Here is a 22,412-nt window from a genome sequence, read left to right on the forward strand (position 1 = left end):
GACTGGGTCACCGAATCAACCTTTGCAGATTACCATCACAAAAAGGATGGAGAGGTTTTAAAAAATGAATCACGTCATATGGAAGTTGTAGGGATAAATAGGTAAAATTAAATGCAGATCATAAGACAACCTAAGAATGTGACCTTGCATGCAAATTAGCTGTTGTTGAAGACCCCACAAACCCAACTATGACCTTTTATAACACATAATATGTGCATTTTAATTATCAGTTTCCTGTATTTGGTGAATCGTGTGGTTTTTGGTTTGTTTATTGAAATATTAAGTAGTAAATAAATATGAACAAATCCATAAAATAACAGAAAAGAACCAGTCGCTCATACCTATTTTTGTACTGTAGTTTACATGACTAATTTACATAATCAAGATACTTTGGATTCATCTTAAAGCCTCCTCCTTCATCTTACCCTAGACATGCTCAATAATGATCATGTCTGGTGACTGGGCAGGCCGATCCTGGAGCACCTTGACTTTCTTTGCTCTCAGGAACTTTTTTTTAGGGTTTTCACCTTTAATTTATAGAACAATAGAGAGTATAGACAGGAAAGTGTGAGGAGCAGAGACAGGGGAAGGATCGGCATAGGACCTCGAGGCAGGAATTGAACTGGAGTGCCATGTGTCGACGCACTAACTACACCATTGGCGTCGACCTTTCAGGAACTTTGATGTGGAGGCGGAAGTATGAGAAGAAGCACTATTTTGCTGAAGAATTTGCCCTCTCCTGTGGTTTGTAATGTAATGAGCAGGCTGTCAGGCTGTTGATGTTGCCATCCACTCTGTAGATCTCTCACGCATCCCCATACTGAATGTAACCGCAAACCATGATTTTTCCTTTACCAAACTTGACTGGTTTCTGTAAGAATCTTGGGTCTATGCAGGTTCTGATAGGTCTTCTGTAGAATTTGTGATGATTGTAATACAGTTCAACAGATGATTCATCTGAAAAAAAAACGTTTTTTCAAAATTAATAACTTGAAGTCAAGATATTATTTTTTGCTCTTACAAAGGCAACGACAAAAAGACTTTTGTCAGATATTGTACAGGAGCCAATGATCTAATGCTATAGACTAACGGTTCTCTGTGGCAGGGACTCGGATCAGACGTGAATTTCCAGCTTCTCATACTGATTTTTGTACTGCTATTTACACGACCAACCTTGAAAATATATAATTTTACCTACTAAATCATTTCAACTATTTAAAATGTCTTTTTGGTGTAGCATTTCATTTTAAGGTGTCCTTTTTACATATGTTCCATGTACTTACCATAGTATCTACACTTAATTATGCATAATTACATGCAACACCCTAAAAAACCTGCATTCAAACCATAACCATATAGTAAGTGTAATTAAAAACACTATATGACTGGGACACACCCATCAATCACAAAATAATGGACAAAGTGTTAATGAACAGATGTTTTGCACAGTGTAGTTCTAAACTGCCAACCGCATCCACCTAGGATCAGTTTTACTTTCTGAGAACTTTCTTAGGTTTTAACTGTCGAGAGGAATGAATTAATCATTAGATCTCAGTGTGGTCATTCTGATGGTTTGAATGGCCACTCATTATCAGTTAACTCTCACAGTGGTTGATTTCACCGGGCTGATTTTGTCTGCTCAACACTTGCTCACAGGTTGTCACAACAGTTGAGAGTGATGGTGTTATTTTGTGGCTCTTGCTGTTGTTTATTGCTCGGTTTGGGGTATTTCTAATGATTGTTGTTATTCAGCTAAATGAGGCAGCAATAATTAGTGTGCGGCTGATAATTAGCCTCCACAGGGCTGTAAAAGAGAAGAGGATGTGGATGTGATATAGTGAAATACAGGTGCATTATCTGACATAACCAATTCTGCCTTTTTTAGTTTATTATGCAAATGATAATATTTAGGGATGCATTAGTTATATTGGAAGTTTGTCTGCCAGCAGATTCATGTTTAGATAACATGTTCTAACCAATGCCAACCAATTGATCTTTTAAAACACTTGCAAAAATATAATTGTTTATTTAATAATTTATGAAAATCTATTAAATGTAATTATTTCTCCTTCAGCATTTAAGAGGATGATTATTATAAGTATTATTTACATGAAATGGTTTTAAATTTTAACAGGAGAGGTTATTGTTATTGATCCTGACATTATGAAATTAACTGCCATTTATTACATAACATTAAAAGAGTTATCGGCTTATCAGAACATTGGATATTTGATGTGCATCCCTAATAATAAAGAATCAATTTTAAATAAATCCATTACATCCATTACAGTCAATATTGGTGAATGAAACCCTGCCTTCTTGTACACTACCTGACTAAAGTCTTGTTGCCTATTCAAGTTTTAAGAACACCAAATTATAACTTGACTTTAAATTATAACTTGACCATTTGGTATCAGAAGTGGCTTATATGAAAGATCACGCTTATTTTACCAAAATAAAATATGGTCATGCCTTAATTTTTAATTAATTAGGGCAGTAAAGTCTGGCTTTGTCTAGACAAAAGTCTTGTCACTTAACATAAATAATGTACAGTATTGAATATAAAGTCAGTGGAAAAATAATTCATGTTGTGTATGACTCCCAAGAGCTTGGACGACTGCATTCACAAATTTCTGCAATGACTCATCTGGAATAGCAAAGAAAGCGTTTTGCAGGACTCCCAGAGTTTCAAGATTCTTTGGATTCATCTTCAATGCCTCCTCCTTCCTCTTACCCCATGCTCAATAATGTTCATTCTGGTTACTGGGTTGGCCAATCCTGGAGCAACTTGACCTTTTTTGCTTTAAGGAACTTTGATGTGGAGGCTGAAGTATGAGAAGGAGCACTATCCTGCTGAAGAATTTGCCCTGTCCTGTGGTTTGTAATGTAATGGGTAGCACAAATATCTTGATATCTCAGGATATTGATGTTCCCATCCACTCTGCAGAACTCTCACACATCCCCATACTGAATGTAACCCCAAACCATTATTTTTTCTTTGCCAAACCTCTGTGTTGAATGAAATTCTTGGGTCCATGCGGGTTTCTATAGGACCTCTGTAGTATTTGTTATGATTGTGATGCAGTTCAACAGATGATTCATCTGGAAAAATCAACCTTTTTCAACATTATCAATTAGAAGTCAAGTTATTATTTGTTGCTCTTACAACTGGGATCAACAACAAGACTTTTGTCAGGTAGTGTACAGGAGCCAATGATTGAATGCTTATAGACTGACGAATCTCTGGGCTAGGGGGTCAGACCAGACGTGAATTTCTGCTGATTTTGTGTGATTCTAACTTTTAGAAATGAAAATAGAGACAGTTGATGTTTAATTTTATTGTTGATTTCTGATATGAATTTAATCGTTAACTTTGTTAACTCGTTTCCCCATTTAAACAGTATGCCCGAGCATACTGCCGAAAGGCATTTCAAAGATGGCCACTGAGTGAAATGACTTGCCTTAAGGAGACAGGTAAAAACCATAAACGCCTGCTTGCTGAACTCAAAAAGGTACACAAGGTTTAACAGAGCTAAAAGGCTACAAGTTTGTTACTAAAAAGATCAAATGGATATCTTTAAGCAACATATTACCTAAACAGTATAATAATACATCTTTTAAAATCTACAGCTACTAATATGTAACTTGGACTCTTTAGGAACAAATGTTTACCTTTAGAAAGAGTACCTCCCCAGTGACACATTGTTTACCTTTGTTTCTTAGAGTTTAAAAGTAGCACACTGCAGATGTTTGGATTGTTTTCACATTTCCATGTTTCCCAGTAGCGGAAGTTGCCATAGTTAGGTAAACTTAGAGCGCATTGAATGGGAGAGTACAACAACAAATATTTTTTACAATGCTTTCTGTTAAAATGATAAAAGAAAACCTCCAAAATAGTGTTATTAAGACTTGTGTAAGACTGATAACGGTAGCCAGAAAAGAGAACATGGTCAAATTTACTATCCCGCCCATAGACGCTGCATTTAAATGCCTTGCACAAGTGCTAATTTGTTTTTTGTTATTTGATGCAAAGATTATATAATATATACATGAGATACTAATACTTTTTAAAATCAATATATCAAAAACTTTAAGGATTTTACATGCTGCTGACCGTTTTGATGTATCATAACCAACCCAGGCTCATTCTGAAAATGTTGTCCTGTGGACATTTCTGGGGACCACAAATTATGTAGTCATAGTACGGAGGTTTGTATGGCTGCATTAAATTTTTTTAAGCGAACGCTACGGTGCGGTGTGACACCGTTCTCTTTCGCGCTTGTTGGCTGACTGCTTACCTCTGTGTCGAGGGCTTTCCCGCCGCAACCAGTTTGTCCGATTTGCTCCGACCAGGTTCGAATCCGGAGATGATCGGTTCCAGAAATCAGGTAAGACAAAAACAAAATCCAAAAAAGAAAGTGAACAAATAAATAACAGGCTGAGAATGTGGTACAATTTGAAAATGTGGTAAAAATCGCATAAGGGCTTTTCTTTTTCTGGACGGGGGGCGGGGGGAGTAAAACTGCTTGAGTTTAGGGAAGGAGGAAGAGGGTGGGTCGGCTGATTAGCCGGTCGCCCAGTCAATCATTCAGCCAGTCAGACGGACACTTGTTCGACAGCGTCCTCTGGTGGGTTTACTTGAGAACGCGCTCATGAGAGACATTCGAGAACCGAAAAAGCAGACACATTGGCCTCTCGTGGATTTGCAAAAAAAAAAAACTGCACAAATACGTACCTCCCGGGACGTATTTCGCAGTCTCCTGAAACGTCCACCGGACTACGTTTTCAGAATGAGCCTGGGTTGGTCATAACAGTCTTGTGAAAAGTGTCCATTTTTACAGTGTAACCAACTTAGCCTCTTTCTGAGAAGGTACCCCTGTATACATTTCTGGAGGAACGTATGGCTGCATTTCGTCTTTAAAATGAACGCTGCAGGGCGGCGCCATTCCTTTTCACGCTTTCCAGCTGACTGCTTACCTCTGTGTTGGGGGGTATTGGTCGGCTGGTCAGTCAGTCAGTTGACAGCTGCCTCTGGTGGATTTACGCAAGAACAGCAGGCCCGAATGGCACTTGTGGGAGAAAATTGAGACCTCAATAAGCACCACAGTGGCTTCTAGCACATTCACAAAAACAAAAACAGCAAAAAAAAAAAACATAGCTCCTGGGACATATTTGGCGCTCTCTAGAAATGTATATAAAAGTAAGTACATAATCAGAATGAGCCTGGGTTGAATGTAACAGTGATTGTAGCAACAGACACAATATACTAAAGTCCAAATCAGGCATGTAACATTCCCTGGTGCTCAACAAGTGAGTATCCAGTGCACTCAGAGAGTCAAAGAGAGTTGCTTATGGCTTCAATATCACATTGGAAAGGTTCAAATCTCTCAGACACACACTGGCTCACTTTTAATACGATGATTTGAACAAGTCTCTCCTCATTTCTCCTCTCTCCTCTCTTCTCTCCTCTCCTCTCTCCTCTCCTCCCTCCTGCTCTCAACATTGTGTTGGTCTATCTGATCCTGGGCTCTTTTGTTGCTCTTTGAAAAGCCCGACCCGACACTCATTATTTTCTCCTTTATCTTCCTCTCTGACGCTCTGATTAGGGTGGTCGGGTTTGACAGTCGCCTCCACAGAGATCCTATCCATTACGCTGTCACCAGGGGCAGTATGTGTGTGTGTGCGCGTGTGCATGTGTGTGTGTGTATGCATGGGTTTGTGAGTGATAGTATCTGTGTGTGTGTGTGTGTGTGTGTGTGTGTGTGTGAAGTCATTGAAAGCAGATGCACATCAGGACTAAAGAGCAGGGATGGTATATGTTTATGTTGATCCACAGGTTTATTTGCTTGGATGGAATCTGTGAGAATAGAAACAATGACATGAAGGATTTTGCTAGGATTGTTTTTGTTGTTATTTTGTTAGATGTTTCATTTTATTGTTTGGTTACACTTTATTTTATGTTGTTCATGTTACAGTGTAATTGTACTTTTAAAACTGAGCAATATTAATGAACATGTTCTTGCTATAGGATTTGGTTTAGAGATAATTACATGCAATTATGTGTAATTTACTGTTCACTTTACTAAAGTAAGTGTATCATGTATTACATGTACCCTGTAACAAGGCATGGCAAAAAAAAAATCTTACCATTTATTGCTATTTATTATGTAGTTACACTCCAATTTACGAGGTTCTTCTTACAGTTTAGTTACACATTTAAAAACTTAACAATAACATGTTCAGTATTTACTAAAGATAAGTTTTGGTTTGATTGAATGTGATTATATTGAAGTAAGTACATGTGGCATCTAAAAGGACACTGCAAAATAAAGCATTACGGTTGCACTCTATTTTAAGGTGTCCTTGTTACACTGTATTCATTGAACTACTCAGTAATATTATTAATTGCATGTGCTTACTGTATGGTTGGAGGTAGAATGCAGGCTATTTTCTTGAGGGAGTTGCATGTAATTGTGCATAATTAATTGAAATTTTTTACAATAATTATCTAGAATGTATATCAAGGATACCTTAAAACAACCCAAGCTCATTCTGAAAACTTAACCCTATATTAATTTCTGAAGAGCCCCAAATACTTACAGGAGCTACGTTGTTCTGCAGTTTTTGTTCTCGCCAATCCACCAGGGGCAGCTGTTTAGCTTTTTGAGCTCTCAAATTTCTCTCGCGAGTGCCATTTGCTCATGCTGTTCTTGCGTAAATCCTCCAGAGATCACTGTCAACTGACTGACTGGCTAATTGACCAACTGACTAATAAACCCTCCACCCACCTCCGTCTCTAAACCCAACCGATAGTGTTTTTAAAAGAACCTATTGACCTGATCACCCTTTTGCCTAAATCCAACCGACAATGTTTTCAAAAGCACCTTTTGACCCGATAACCCTCTTCCCTAACCACCAACAGGTTTTCAAAAGCAATCCAGAAAAAGAAAAGCCCTCGCAGCAGCCAGATTTTAACCACATTTTCAGATCTTTCAATGTTTTCGCCTGTTATTTACTTTTTTGGCTTTTGTTTTTGTTATACCCGCTTTCTGGAACTGTTATCGTGGTCAACTCCTGTCTGTGTCTCAAGTCCACTGATGTATACTGTGAGCCACTAAACAAACTAAAAATAACAGCGTCATACCACCCTGTAGTGTTCGTTTTAAAGATAAAATGCAACCATACCTTCTTCCGACTACATAATTGTGATCTCCAGAAATGTATATTGGGCTACGTTTTTTATGTTGTCTTAAAATAAAGTTTTACAATTGTTACTGTTTCTTGTATTATCATTTTAGTTTCACTTCATTTGATAGTGTTTCTAACGGTACCATGAAGTGCTTTTTTTAAAAATATGCATTTTTTATTCAATGCTTGATGTAAACTCAACCGAAAAAAGAAGAGAAGGTGGGACATAGAGCAGCTCCTCCTATTTTACAAAGACAGCCAATAGTGTTGTTGTTATCATAGCTTTTCCAGTGAGATGGGTTGAGCTCATACGCATTAAATAAAAAGCAAATAAGAAGAGTCTTAAATGGGGCGAGGCATGTCAGATACTAGAGAGCATTTGATTGGTTATGATTTGATGAGAAACTGTAGTATGAGGTGACGTGAAAAATTGTTGATCGATATAGACGGCGGGACAAACTTCACATGTTTAAATCAGTTTTGTATCTTCTAAATGTGAAGATGTGTCACTGTTTTGGAGCAAACTAGCTTATAGATATTTCAAAAGCCAATCAATACTGATACTAACATATAAAAAAAATTTCATTTCATGGTACCACAAGGACACTGTAACACAAATGCTTACCATGGTTACAGTGGTTGCACTTCATTTTAAAATGTCCTTATTGCAATGAAACTACATTTATTGTAGTAGTATTGATTAAAATTAATCAACATATTGTACTTACTGTACTATAGGGTTAGTTTGAGTTTTTTGTTAGGCTTAATATCATGCAACTATGCATGATTTGTTGTATCTACTATAGAAATTATGTAACTTGTAACAAGGAACCTGATAAATAAATTGTTATCATTTACTGCATTATTTATATTTTTTGTTTAATGTCAGTAAATAATTGTGGATTTAAGTGCCAAGTAATATTAGTGAATAACAGCATACAGATGGTAAATGTAAAATATAGAAGTGAATTTGACAAAGTAATTGTTTGCTGTGTGTACAGGAAAAAAAAATCTCCAAATAACCATGACTGATATTGTTTTAACTTTCAGGCATGCATGTTTGGTATCCGCTGTTTTAGACCAATATAGTATACCACTAAACCTTATTATGTTCTGCAATTTAAACTAAACGATGGGCAACAGAGGCATTGGATTTTGTTTACATTTTGAAAGCTGCTTCACAGAGCATACGCTTGATGTGTTGCCATGTCCTCTGATAAGAAGAATCTTTGGGTTGTTGGCTCGTAAATCAATAAAGAGTGATTAGATACAGTACAGCAAGCAATATTTTGGTATTATTTTAATAATAATTTTTTAATATATTTAGCTATATATTTGGGTTTATTAAAATTGGACAACGTAAAAAAAATAAGCCATATCTGTTTCTGCTTTTCACAGATGTTATGTGTTGTCATATATTGCTATCATTTGTTAAAGTGGAGAGACACATGTGCATATAGTGCATTATGATACTCAAACTATGATTTTTTCTTATTTTAGCTTCATACACACTGTGTAACATTTTTGTAAATGTGGTTGTTACAAGGTGCATTGAGGTGGTTTAGTGTAAACTGGAGTAATTATGCATAATTTACTGTTATTAACATAGTGATATAGTACTTATATTAACATAGTAAGTGACAGTGTTTCTGTTATTGTATTGTTCATCATTTTAATTTTTTATGGTGCAAATGTTAACAAAATTAGTAAGGTCTATTTGTTAACTAGGACTATTTAACATGCTGCTACTGTAGGACTAGGATTGGTTTAGGGTTAGTTGTGTATACAATGATTTTGCAGAAGCATGTAACAGAGCCACCTTAAAATTAAGTATTAATAGTATATAGTGTTTGTTTTATTATTTTACTGTGTTCTTGTCACAGTTTTTTAAGCACTAAATAATTTTATTTAGCCACTTGTACCTTCTATAGAATTAGGGTTGGGGTTTTGGAGAAAAGTTGCATGTAAATATCCATGATTTACAACAGAAAGCTTTACTATTTAATATAGTGTAAAAAGCTACAACTATTATTTATAAAACTATTTTTAGACTGTTCATTAGGCAATAAATAAAATACTTTTCTTTGGATATATGTCGTCATCATTTATCTCAGAAAAAAATTGAAAATTGGCATTTTATAATGCATAGAGATATAAGCAGAATGATACCCTGTATAAATGCAGGTCTAATACATCGATGTGTGTGTGTGTGTGTGAATTTGATCATGAGTGTTTTGGAAGCTAAGTGTTGAATGTCAACAAAAAGTGTTGTACGAGCATCAGGAGCCTATCTCCAGCTAATTACGCCAACCTCCTTGTTAATTAAATCCTCGTTAGAGGTGGAGGCAGAGAAGCTAATTAAACTGCGCTCTTCTTTCATAATTGCGTGATGATATAGAAAGGCATGGACTGGGGGAAGCGCTGTTGTGGATAGAGTGAGTTTGTGTGTTTTCTGGAGTGGAGCAGAGCAGACTGTGTGTTTTGTTCGGTCTCTCTCTCTCTCTCTGCAACTCTCTATTGCTCTGTCTCTCTCTGGAGGCTTCTGCCTGCTCCATTGTGTCAGGAGGTGGAAGGGGAATAGGCAATATGAGCACACCACGCTTTGCTGATGCAGCCAAACTATTTTGGGCTATCCTCTTGGCTGTCATTTGTTGTCAAATGACCTAGTCCTGGGTCTTTTGTGTTGCTCTAATAATTGTGTGTGTGTGTGTGTGTGTGTGTGTGTGTGTGTATGTGTGTGTGTGTGTGTGTGTGTGTGTGTGTGTGTGTGTGTGTGTGTGCACATGTTTGTTCATTAATTGCACATGTTATTCATTAATATAATCTATTAACAGGAAGATTTAAGTAATATTCAGTAATAATTGTGGATATTTCTGCATATTTAAAAATGTTATATGTAAGAAATAATTAAAGATGAGGCTTTGAATCATTAGAAAAATAGTCCACAGCCAAGGTGGTAATGTGGCCACAATTCAAAGATTTATTTCCAACTAATTCAATGGAGCATAGTAAATTAATCCATTGTACTAATGTTAGCACGTCTAAAGATGTTGTATTTCAAGACACTCATCTAGTTTTGTCCTCAAACAGCTCTTGTGTGAATTACTAGTCCTTACACATTTCATCCGACGCCACCTGTTTTGTTTTGATTTGATTTTTCTATGACTGTTGTAGCTTTGAAATTACTGAATTTGTTCAGTGTAGTGATATGGAACTGTAATGCAGTCAAAATCTGCCTGGAACTACTTCAACTGTTGCTTTATCTGAAATTAATTGCACAAATGTTCATTAGCTAATTAAAATCCAGCATTCACGAGCCCCATCTCTGGGAAACATCCATACACACTCATACACTACGAACAATTTAGCCTACCCAATTCACCTATATCGCATGTCTTTGGACTGTGGGGGAAACCAGAGCACCTGGAGGAAACCCACGCGAACGCAGGAAGAACATGCAAACTCCACACAGAAACGCCAACCGACCCAGCCGAGGCTCGAACCAGCGACCTTCTTGCTGTGAGGCGACAGCACTACCTACTGCGCCACTGCGTCGCCCCACATGTATTAAACTGTAATCTTATTTCTTTTGAGCTTTTGTCTTTGTTCTTTCTTTTTTTTTTTAACAAACAGCTTAAACTATAATTTATCCTTTTCTAAAATAAGATTTTACTTTTTTCAATAAAGTCATTCAAGTTATTGGATAATTATTATTTCTTTCTTTCTTTCTTTCTTTCTTTCTTTCTTTCTTTCTTTCTTTCTTTCTTTTATTTAGCAAGGAGGCATTAAATTGTTCAGTGGCAGTAAAGTCAAATTTACAAAACTAGTAAAGGTTTCTATTTCATAAATGCTGTTGTTTTAAACTTGCTATTCACCTAAGAATCCTGAAAAAAGCATCACAGGTGTCAACATTGATAATAATATTTCCAAATGGAATGTTTCTTGAACACCAAATCAGCATATTGGAGTGTTTAATGAGGGATTAATTAATTGTACATTGCAGTAACGAGTTACATGCCTTGAATTCCATCTGACTTTTGACCAGTTGTTTTTTTTTTTTCTTTGCGTTTGACAATAATTACCTTCAGAACAATGGTAATGCAATCAATCAGTTTTGTCATGATAAATTAACCTAAAGAAGAGAAAAAGGACAAGGCTAATGAAAAATGAATTGTTATTTTTTTATTTAGGTCAATTTTTAATCATGTAAAATGAAATGGAAATTTCCAGAAAGTAGATACTTGTGAATCTGCTGTAAAAGCATGAGTTGCTTAAGCCCACCTGAAATTGAAATGCTTAAATATGGACAGTGCTCAACAATAAGGACTGCCCGGTGGCCCGGGGCCTGAGTGATAGATGCTCGGGATGGTAGACAGGATTGTTACTGGCCCCTATTGGCCAGTAACGATGAGCACGTTATTTTTTTCGTAACCTGGTAACAACCAGTACAGCGAAAAGATGGCAACATGGCGGCAACATCAAACTATGAGGCTAAATGAAAACGTCTGTTTCTAAAGTCTTGGAAGCAGAAAATTACATGGATACAAAATTAAGTAACTGAAAAAGAAAAAAAGAAAAAAAAAGAGTTGTCAGTTTGGCAAGCCATTTTTATAAAAATAATTTAGAGTTGCAATAAAATACCAGCACATTTTCCATACTGCCCTTTCGTTTGCAAAAAAAACTCATTATACGGTTATTAACAATTTTAAAATGTTTAAATTCTAGATTCAAAGACATAATTAAAAACATGTGGCTAAGAAATAGCAATTAACTTTTTTTTTTTTGGTGGCACCAGTGAAAATTTTTGCAGGGCAAGTAAAAATCTCAACCAATGGCCCAATACGCCCAGTAGAAAAAAATTCTTAGCGTTAGACTCTGATGGAGATACTTATCTGTGCATTATTAAAAATGTAAACATAACATTAATATATGTGTCTTTCTTGCTGCTAGATAAAAGTCATGTTTGAGTAGCATTCTTCAGTTTAACACGTTATGTCATTTTTGATGTCTGTTTTTATATGTTCATATTATATACAGTACGTGTAAGATTTGTCCATCAATTCTATGCGCACTTTTGAATGAATTATTATTAAAAACACAGAAAGTCAAATACGTTTGTACTTCTGCTTGAGTAAAATGAAAAGTATTACCTAACACTTATTCTGGAGCAATACAATTATCAGGATATCTATATCCATACTATATCAGGATATCTTATGCCAAGTGCTTTATTTTGTGTACTTTATCCAGCACTGTTAATAAACATATATTTTGTACTTTGCCATTTTCACACATTAGTAATATTCCTCTATCAATGTTAAAATCAAAGCTGTACATCTGGTGTTTATCATTAAGCTGGCCACATGATGTGGTATGTTTTATCTTTGATGAATGATTGCCCAGAGTGAGACATCACTTCATACAACCGACCCTGTTTAATAGCATATGAACTAACATCATTAAATGAAAGCTGTCCTCCTTTATCCATCTCTCTTTCAAGCAAAACTCACCAGGTTAGAGCCATTTTTGTGTGGGCTGTTTTCAACAGTAAGTCAATTAGAAGACTCTTCCTCATGTCATGTCGTCCTTATAGATGTATTGAAGAATCAGCTGCTTTGTGTTAGCATGCTGAGCTAATACTGGGGTTTAATAGTGGACGCTGTGATGAGAGTTAAAGAAAAGATTATCAGGGCATCACAGCTGGAGAAATGTTAAGGACGAATGCAAGTATGCACTCATGTTATAACTTACATCAGGATTTGTGGATTTGTTTGTTTTGAAACATTTATTTTCTCATCATGTGTAATGGTCTAAATGCCATTCGCTCTTAAATTGCATTATCATAACCCAACAAGACTAAATATAATCAACAATGTTCACCTGACTTAATGGAATATGCATTTGGTGGCGAAGTAATTATCTGGGTTTGCTGGAAATAAATGTGTTCTTTTACTGGATGGGACTGAAATAAATTTAAACATTAATGGGTGCCTTGATTTGCATCAAAATAGTGTGTTATTGTCCCTCAGTGTGGGCTGATATTGGATGTGCATTTCTGTCGTTCCAAACCCTCACAATTTTAAAACGCACGGCAAAGTTAAATATGCTGATTAGAGGCCTTATCTGCGACATGGCCCATCTCATCACTTCTGTCAATGCCTGCTTCATTTAAAAAAAATGCATTTTAAAAACCCAGAGTGGGTAATCGAATATAAGTGAATTAGTGGGTGGCTTTTTTTTTTTCTCCCTTCTTCGCACTGCCACATTTTTAACCTCCGCCAGTTGGCAGAAAATATAGCTGTAAGCAAAATTTAGTGGGGGCTTTTTAGAGGACCAGGCATCTCAGGGCATCAGGGGGCTCCTTAGAAGCTACTAGTCAATAGGAAACTTCAAGACATAAATGAGAAGCGAGAGAAAAGAGAGAGAGAGAGAGCGAGCGAGGAGGGAAGAAAAGGGCAGGTGTAGGTAGGGGGCTTTGATCCACTCAGACCTCCTTTACAATGATGACCTCATTTCAAACGCTGGGAGCCAGAAGAGGGACTGTTACGCTCGCTCAAAAAAGTGCTGGGGTACCACATTGACCCTTTCTCACGAAAAAAAAATGGGGTGGGGGGGGGGGAGCAAAGAGCTTTAATTTGGCTCTGGGGAGGCCCCTGCTAAGGGACGGGCTGCTCCCTGCTGTCCTTAGGCTAAATTTGCGCCTCCTCCCTGGGGAGAGCAGGGGTTTGGGGCAGAGCGAGGGGAGGCATGCTGGGTCATTGGCTGGTGTTGACTTTTTCGCTGAGAGGCTTTTCGGTGTGTGTTGTTAGCGTGTCAGCTCTAATTAGTGTTGTGTAGTGAGGGTTAAATGAGATTACACAGTCTTCAGACCCCGCTGCTCAGCTCATGGGCATGTTAAATAGCCATTTCACACACACACACACACACACACACACACACACACACATAGACACAGAGTCACAGTTGCAGCTTATTCCAGCCACTGACACCTTTGCTAACAGTTTGGATTCACAGAGTTTAATTGTGATAAATGAAGTGCTCTTTGACATATCTGTTGTACCAGGCTGTGTGATTTTTATAGACATTGTTAGTGAATCAGGCATTGTTTAGACCATTTTGTTTTACATATTCTGTTTTCATTCAGAAACTGAGAGTTTTAGAAACTACAAATAATTTAAGCCACATATTAGGTGACAAGTGACTCATTTATATTTCTGAGTTGTTGAAAATACTGGTTATTCTCTGGTATTTCTCTTGAATTGTTTTTTTCTTATCAGAATATTATGCATAGAAAATATCTGTTATACAGGCAGCTGCAGAGACCCAAAACAAAAGATTCTTGATAATACTTTATAATAGGGTCCCAATATTTTATACAAGGTATAACTAACATGAGCTTTTATGAATACTAGATTTTGTCAAATAAGAACTTGCACCCTGTTAAAAGTGTAAATTTTGATCAGTTCATGCACGTTCAGTTTTACTAGTAATCAAACTCATGGGGTGTTTCTCAATTGAAAGAATGCAGAGAACTGACTTGCGTTCTTGTGAGGACTGGTCTTGCCAGGTCACCCTGGAAGAACGATTTCAGGAGCCCGCGGGAAGCGAGAACGCATGCTCTGTGAAATGAGATGCTGCGTTCTTCCTGATGGTCAGCATTCATACAATAATTTATTGTTTTTTTTTCTATTTTCAATATATATATTGACCACACAAATAAAATAGATTTTTATACAAATTTCAGCAAATAAACACCCTTAGTGTGTTTATTCCTTTATTATGATTTTTATGGCAATATTTACTTTCACCGTCTCGTTAAGGTAGATGGATAAATGAGTTATATCTCTGAACTATAATAATAAATCTATATAAAATGCTGCGCTTCCCACCTCCTTTATTTAGCCGCAATGACTTCTAGGACTTCTCGAACGAGTTCAGTGCTGAAGTCTGGATCGTTGCATCCTCTATACCAAGAACACATCCGGGAACTTTCACGCGTCCTCTATTCTTGCAGTCTTGAGTTTTGGAACTGAACTTTGGCGGTTGATGATGGCGCAAGGATGCAAGATTGCTGAAGAACACATGCTGAGAAACAGCCATGATCTTGCCATTGCTAGTGTATTGAAGAGCTTTTTCAAATTTCTGATCAATAAAATGTTCAAATACTGTCAAAATAAAATAGTAATAATAATAATAATAATAATAATAATAAACATTTCATAATAAATTTTTTATGAAATAATCAAAACATTTGAAAATAACAATGCTGTTTAAAATAGTATATTATGATTAAATAATTGTTACAAAAATATTTTAAAAATCTGTTGTGTTTCATTTTTTTATTTATGTGTTGGATCTATTATTATTATTACAGATTTATTGTGTTCACATCATTTTTCTCAATTTTGTCATTTCACTTCTGAATTGTATTGAATACATTATAATCAGTTTTAACTAGGGCTGCACAATATATAATTTTTCCAATATCGAGCAGCCTGATTTTTAATGCCATCATAACAGCCATTAATTGAGGGGGGCATTGTTACACAGCATTGTTTTAACAAAATAACTCAAAACTGGCATTTTGGGGGTATGTGAAAACGCAGTGTTTTCATTTAAATAATAGTTTTCGAAGTCCAAGTTTATTTTTTTGTGATTGTTTATTTATTACAGAGCAAAGCCAGCATGAATAGCTAGCAACATCTATATACAAGCCAGGGTTTGCATTAAAGGAAAATACATAAGAAATTGAATAAATAACAAAAGACAGGAAAAGAAAAAGAAAAAACTCTAGGGTGAGAAGTGACCTTTATACACCTCTAATATAATATCATTTATCTTTCAGTACACTTTAGTTTATCTAGTTATTATGTAAGAACTTTTCAAAACAAATTCAGACCATACTTTACCAAGATATCAATATCATCTGAATGTGACCTGTACAAACATTTGTCATGTTTATTATGTGTACAGGCTTTAAGTACACACTATATTCTGCTGAACCTAACCAATGTAAATAACTATGTAAATGTTTAATATTGTTAAACATGTAAACGGTTGTTTGAGCTAATGAGGTTTTATTGACAGGTCAGATATGGCTGTCTCTCTCTTATTTTTCATTTAGCAGGGCGCAGTAATGAATGTATTGTAAGCCGCATTAGTCTCATGCTGAAAATCCTCATATATTGAAGGATAACTTTTTTTCTGCCTGTGTGTAATAAGATTAAGGTTATTAGGAGAGGTGTGAGCCATGACCCCATGAGGAGATGAGATGGGGGATTATGCCCCCCCTCCAAATCTGAAAATGAACTTTATTTCAGTAGTCACATTGCGTCGCTCCGATCACACTTTCAGACACTACAAATACACTTGTGACTGATGATACAACTCCAAACGATGATCTCATTTCCAGCGGCATGTTTCATAACGCTCGTCTTTTTTGTTCTGGCACAAAATAAAGCAATAAGGTAATAAAAATGTCAGATAAAAGTGATGACATTTGTCTGATGGCTAAGAATGATGGCTCAGAGATTTGATGGACTCACATTCTTTTTGTTGCAAAGCTTGTATGCTGTGGAATTTGCCATTAGCAGCAAATGCAATTAACTGATACAAAATGACTCTGACCAATAGAACTAATGAAATAAATTCAAATTACTCACCTTACTACCCTGCATATCTTTCCTTGAGCTCTACAGAGCCTTGTGACAACTTGCAGAATTTCCCTGACCTTAACAAAAATAAGACAAGCAAAAAGTACAAGTTTGCCTCAGTGTCTCAGAGACACTTTTAAAAAGACATTTGCTGTTAAATTACATTGAAGAGGAAATTCTGTAATCGATTACTCAAATTTGTGTCATTTTACAATTGTATGACATTCTTTCTTTTTGTTTGTAACACGTTATAATAACTATGAATGATCTATTAAGCATTAGCAAATAGTGAATTCATTGTTTGTTAAGCATTAACTCTACATTATTAGACGTTAGTAAGCAGTTTATTACTGCACATATAAACGCTTTATTCTTGACTGATAAGCACATTTTTAATGTGCTTAATAATTGTTAGTCACTGATTACTGTGTCATGACTTAATTAAGTACTGTATTATTTACAAATTATTTGTATTGGAGAGCAGTTGTTTTTTTTTTTTTAAAGATCATTCAGAATGAGTTAGTAATTGTCATTTATGAGGGATTTATAAAGCATAAATAATCCTCACTTTGGATTAGGTCACAAAACTGGATAAAACTGAGTTAATAAAGCATTTAATAACATACAAATTGACTTAATATATGGCTAAATTTCCCCCACAGTCCAAAGACATGTGGTAAGGCTAAATTATCTGTAGTGTGTGTGTGTGTGTGTGTGTGTGTGTGTGTGTGTGTTTTCCAGAGATGGGTTGCAGCTGAAAGGGCATCCGCTGTAATGACCTCGGATTAATTAATCTTAATTAATTAATCGGATTAATCTATCTATCTCTGTGTGTGTCTGTATTTCTATGACAATTTATATGAAATTCAGTAAATAAATATACTGTATTGTAAACATTAAAGTTTGGCCTCTTTTTAAAGAAGACAGATTTGTAGAGGGGAAATTTTAAAAAGTATAGTTTTGTTTGTTATTTTTATGTTTATTGTTATGGAAAATGCACTTAAATTTTATATATATATATATATATATATATATATACATGTATATATATATATATATATATATATATATATATATATATATATATATATATATATATATATATATATATATATATATATATATATATATATATCTTCCAAAACATTTTAAAAAGTGTAGAAAAATCCAAATGTAAATCTAAATTAGTAGAAAATCTATCAGATAGATTTTTCTAGTTTTCTCTAGTTTTCTATTCATTTCCAATGGACTCTTTTCGGACAGTAAACAGCAAAAGTACACTACCGGTCAAAAGTTTGGGGTCAGGGTTTTTTTCATGTTTTTTTAAGAAAATGGTTCTGTTCATTAAGTTGGTATTTATCAAATTTAAAATAATTTGTTAAATATTTATAAAAAATTAACTACTGCTTTCTTATTGTATGTAGTTTCAAATGAAATGATTACTCCAGTCATTATTGATTTTATTATTATTACCATTAATAATAATAATTAATATTAGAGTGATTTTTGAAGGATCATGTGACTCTGAAGACTGGAGTAATGAAGCTGAAAATTCATCTTTAAAATCACTGGAATAAATTATTAAATTAAATGATAAACTACTTTATTTCATAGTGCAATAACATCTCACAATTGTTCTATTTGTATTGGAATTTTTGATTATACAAGTGCAGCATTGGTGAGCAGGATAAGCTTATTTTAAAATATTTAAAAATCCTACTGACCCCAAACTTTTGTCCGCTAGTGTATGAAAAATATTTTCAGAACCATCTAATCATTTCTAAGTCATACCCATGTTTTTTTTTTTAAGTGCTAAAACCTTAACAAAGTTCCACATCATTCTAGTAAAGTAAAAAATGAAAACAATCAAAACATAAACTTTGACACGTTTCAATACTACAACTTTCATATACTAAAAAAAGATCTTGAGTACGGTCATGTCAATGTTTCGAACAAATAACGTAGTCCATCACCTCCTTACGCCTCTCATACAGTAGGCGCAGTTTCTTCACACTAGCGAAGGCTGCAGGGGCTTCAGCGTCTGTGTAATTCTCAGAAAGTCAAGCATAGCATCCGTCAGCAATAATAGGCACAGCTGAGAGCTCTGGTGCTAACAAGGCCTAAGTGGGAAAGTGGTTAACAAGGAAACCACGGCTCGGTCTCTCTAATGCCAGCCCTTCTTCTCCTTCCTCCCCCTCCATCCACTGCATAGCAACCATTGTGCCTTCACCTCGCGCCCAAAATGACATGTTTACTCTTGACCAATAGCACCGGTGTACTACATTAAAAGGCATAGCATTGAAATGCATTAGTGCCGTGAGATCCGTTCATCTTGCACTCTTTTCTCCATCAGGAAAAATCTCCATCACGATTTCCCTTTGCTTACATTTTCTTGTCTCTCTCTCTCTCTATTTCCCTGTTAACGTCGCCCTCATCTTCTTTGCCGTCCTCCCTCCCGCCTCTCGCTGCCTTTCTCTAGTGTTTGGGGGTCTTGCCTGATACCCATTAGCGTTAGGGCTTATTACCTGGGTAATGAGCGACACAGTGTCTAATTAGCCGGGGCTTGGAGAAACTGACATCACTCCAGGCCCGGAGCCGCGGCTGCCATTAGCAGAGCTCCTCTAAGTGATCTGTCTGTGGTCTGTTAAAACCATTACATTCATTATGGATCAATCAAAGGAAAAGGTGTTGCGGCTAATTGAGGAGTGGAACAATGCGTAAAATCTTGCCGTAATTGATGGGTAAAAAATGAAAATAAGAAAAACACCCCATCGATGTCTGGATAATGGGTATATACGCGCTCTGTGTGATGGATAGATTTTCTTGCATAATGGATGATTGGTTTCTGAGTGAACATCCTGTGTCTTTTAATGAAATTATCCGGAGCAATACCTTAACATGTCCAGTGAGAAGAGCTGGAGGATTATTTGAAGGTTGGGCAAGTTAACTTTTCATGGTAAATGTTCTTGGAACATGCCTGCATTTCTGCGAAAAGAATTAGGTAAAAATCATTCATAATCACTTGCTTTTAATGAAGTACACACTTGCGCAGCCTGATTTGACAATATATTGTGCATGAGTAGTGTGTGTGTGTGTGTGTGTGTGTGTGTGTGTGTGGGTGTGTGTGTGTACATTTATTACATTTATACTTATTAATGTGCATTTTTTCCAGATTTTTGTTGATTTCAGTGTTAATTTTGACACCAAATTTTGATTTAGGTTTAGTCTTAGTCTAACTAAAATTCCATTTTAGTTTTAGTCTAGTTTTAGTCTTCTGAAACATTTTAGTTTTATTCTAGTTTTAGTCTTCTGAATCATTTTAGTTTTAGTCTAGTTTTACTCTTCTGAATCATTTTAGTTTTAGTCTAGTTTTAGTCTTCTGAATCATTTTAGTTTTAGTCTAGTTTTACTCTTCTGAATCATTTTAGTTTAAGTCTAGTTTAAGTCTTCTGAATCCTTTTAGTTTTAGTCTAGTTTTAGTCTTCTGAATCATTTTAGTTTAAGTCTAGTTTAAGTCTTCTGAATCCTTTTAGTTTTAGTCTAGTTTTAGTCTTCTGAATCATTTTAGTTTTAGTCTAGTTTTAGTCTTCTGAATCCTTTTAGTTTTAGTCTAGTTTTAGTCTTCTAAATCATTTTAGTTTTAGTCTAGTTTTAGTCTTCTGAATCATTTTAGTTTTAGTCTAGTTTTAGTCTTCTGAATCATTTTAGTTTTAGTCTAGTTTTAGTCTTCTGAATCATTTTAGTTTTAGTCTAGTTTTAGTCTTCTGAATCATTTTAGTTTTAGTCTAGTTTTAGTCTTCTGAATCATTTTAGTTTTAGTCTAGTTTTAGTCTTCTGAATCATTTTAGTTTTAGTCTAGTTTTAGTCTTCTGAATCATTTTAGTTTTAGTCTAGTTTTAGTCTTCTGAATCATTTTAGTTTTTATATAGTTTTAGTCATTTGAATCATTTTAGTTTTAGTCTAGTTTTAGTCTTCTGAATCATTTTAGTTTTATTCTAGTTTAAGTCTTCTGAATCATTTTAGTTTTAGTCTAGTTTTAGGCTTCTGAATCATTTTAGTTTTAGTCTAGTTTTAGTCTTTTGAATCATTTTAGTTTTAGTCTAGTTTTAGTCTTCTGAATCATTTTAGTTTTAATCTAGTTTTAGTCTTCTGAATCATTTTAGTTTTAGTCTAGTTTTAGTCTTCTGAATCATTTTAGTTTTAGTCTAGTTTTAGTCTTCTGAATCATTTTAGTTTTTATCTAGTTTTAGTCTTCTGAATCATTTTAGTTTTTATCTAGTTTTAGTCATTTGAATCATTTTAGTTTTAGTCTAGTTTTAGGCTTGTAAATCATTTTAGTTTTAGTCTAGTTTTAGTCTTTTGAATCATTTTAGTTTTAGTCTAGTTTTAGTCTTCTGAATCATTTTAGTTTTAGAGTAGTTTTAGTCTTCTGAATCATTTTAGTTTTTATCTAGTTTTAGTCTTCTGAATCATTTTAGTTTTAGTCTAGTTTTAGTCTTCTGAATCATTTTAGTTTTAGTCTAGTTTTAGGCTTGTAAATCATTTTAGTTTTAGTCTAGTTTTAGGCTTCTGAATCATTTTAGTTTTTATCTAGTTTTAGTCTTCTGAATCATTTTAGTTTTAGTCTAGTTTTAGTCTTCTAAATCATTTTAGTTTTAGTCTAGTTTTAGTCTTCTGAATCATTTTAGTTTTAGTCTAGTTTAAGGCTTGTAAATCATTTTAGTTTTAGTCTAGTTTTAGGCTTGTAAATCATTTTGGGCTCTATTTTGACGGTCCATGCACAGAGCACAAAACGCAGGGCGCAAATGCTTTCAGGGCGTGTCAGGACGCGTTTTTGCTAATTTAAGGACGGGAAATCTGCCCTGTGCTGCGGCGCATGGTCTAAAAGGGTTGAGTTTATTTTCCTAATGAGTTATAGGTGTGTTTTGAGAATAAACCAATTAGAGTCTCATCTCACATTCCCTTTAAGAGCCAGCAGCGTCGCACCAAGAGCGCAATCGCTATTTACAGGACACAAAGTAAGTCTAAGTGGAAAAAATGAGCATTTCACAAGCAAACAGTTCACAGTTTACAGTTTTTTAACAGAAAACTGTTAAACAGTGCATCTACTGCATGAGAATGAGAGATAAATTATCTACTTTCACTTTCGCTCTTGGATAGGGAAACCTTTACGCAAAGACATCAATTAGCCTATAAATAATTAATTTCGTTTGTTAAGCGCAAAGATTCGTTTCAAAACTATTTCTAAATTCAGTTCTAATTTCCAGCAAACGAATAAATGAATAATAATAGCAAAATGTGCTCAAAAAGCAGTGGTTTTTCATATTTATGTAGGCTAGAAAATAATATGTTTTGTAATATTTTAATCCTTTATATTTATATTCTATATCTATTCTTATTATATCCTATATATATCCTTAATATTTACTTTTTTTCATATGTAAAGATATTTGCCTATTGCTCTCTTGTGCGTATTAAGCAGTGCGTAAGCGAGGCGCAACTCTGTGCCGGAGTTTAGACCGGGTTAGTTTTGGTCTAATGAAAAATCTATTATAGTTTCTCAAAATAGCA

General features: G+C 35.0%; 1 protein-coding gene and 1 long non-coding RNA gene across 6 annotated transcripts in view; one reads left to right on the top strand and one right to left on the bottom strand.

Annotated features, from left to right (window-relative positions):
* The window catches only part of arhgef7a (Rho guanine nucleotide exchange factor 7a), a 180,189-nt gene that overhangs the window by 151,313 nt on the left and 6,464 nt on the right, over nucleotides 1-22,412 (top strand). The window lies entirely within an intron of this gene.
* Nucleotides 1,681-5,182, bottom strand: LOC147842345 (uncharacterized). Its single transcript, XR_015499377.1, has 3 exons — nucleotides 4,322-5,182; nucleotides 3,766-4,142; nucleotides 1,681-2,441 (listed from the first exon to the last, which is right to left on the bottom strand). It is a non-coding gene; the product is annotated as an uncharacterized LOC147842345 (long non-coding RNA).

This window comes from Danio rerio, chromosome 9 (genome assembly GCF_052040795.2).
Source record: "Danio rerio strain M-AB ecotype USA chromosome 9, GRCz13ab, whole genome shotgun sequence".
NCBI classification, from domain to species: Eukaryota; Metazoa; Chordata; class Actinopteri; order Cypriniformes; family Danionidae; genus Danio; species Danio rerio.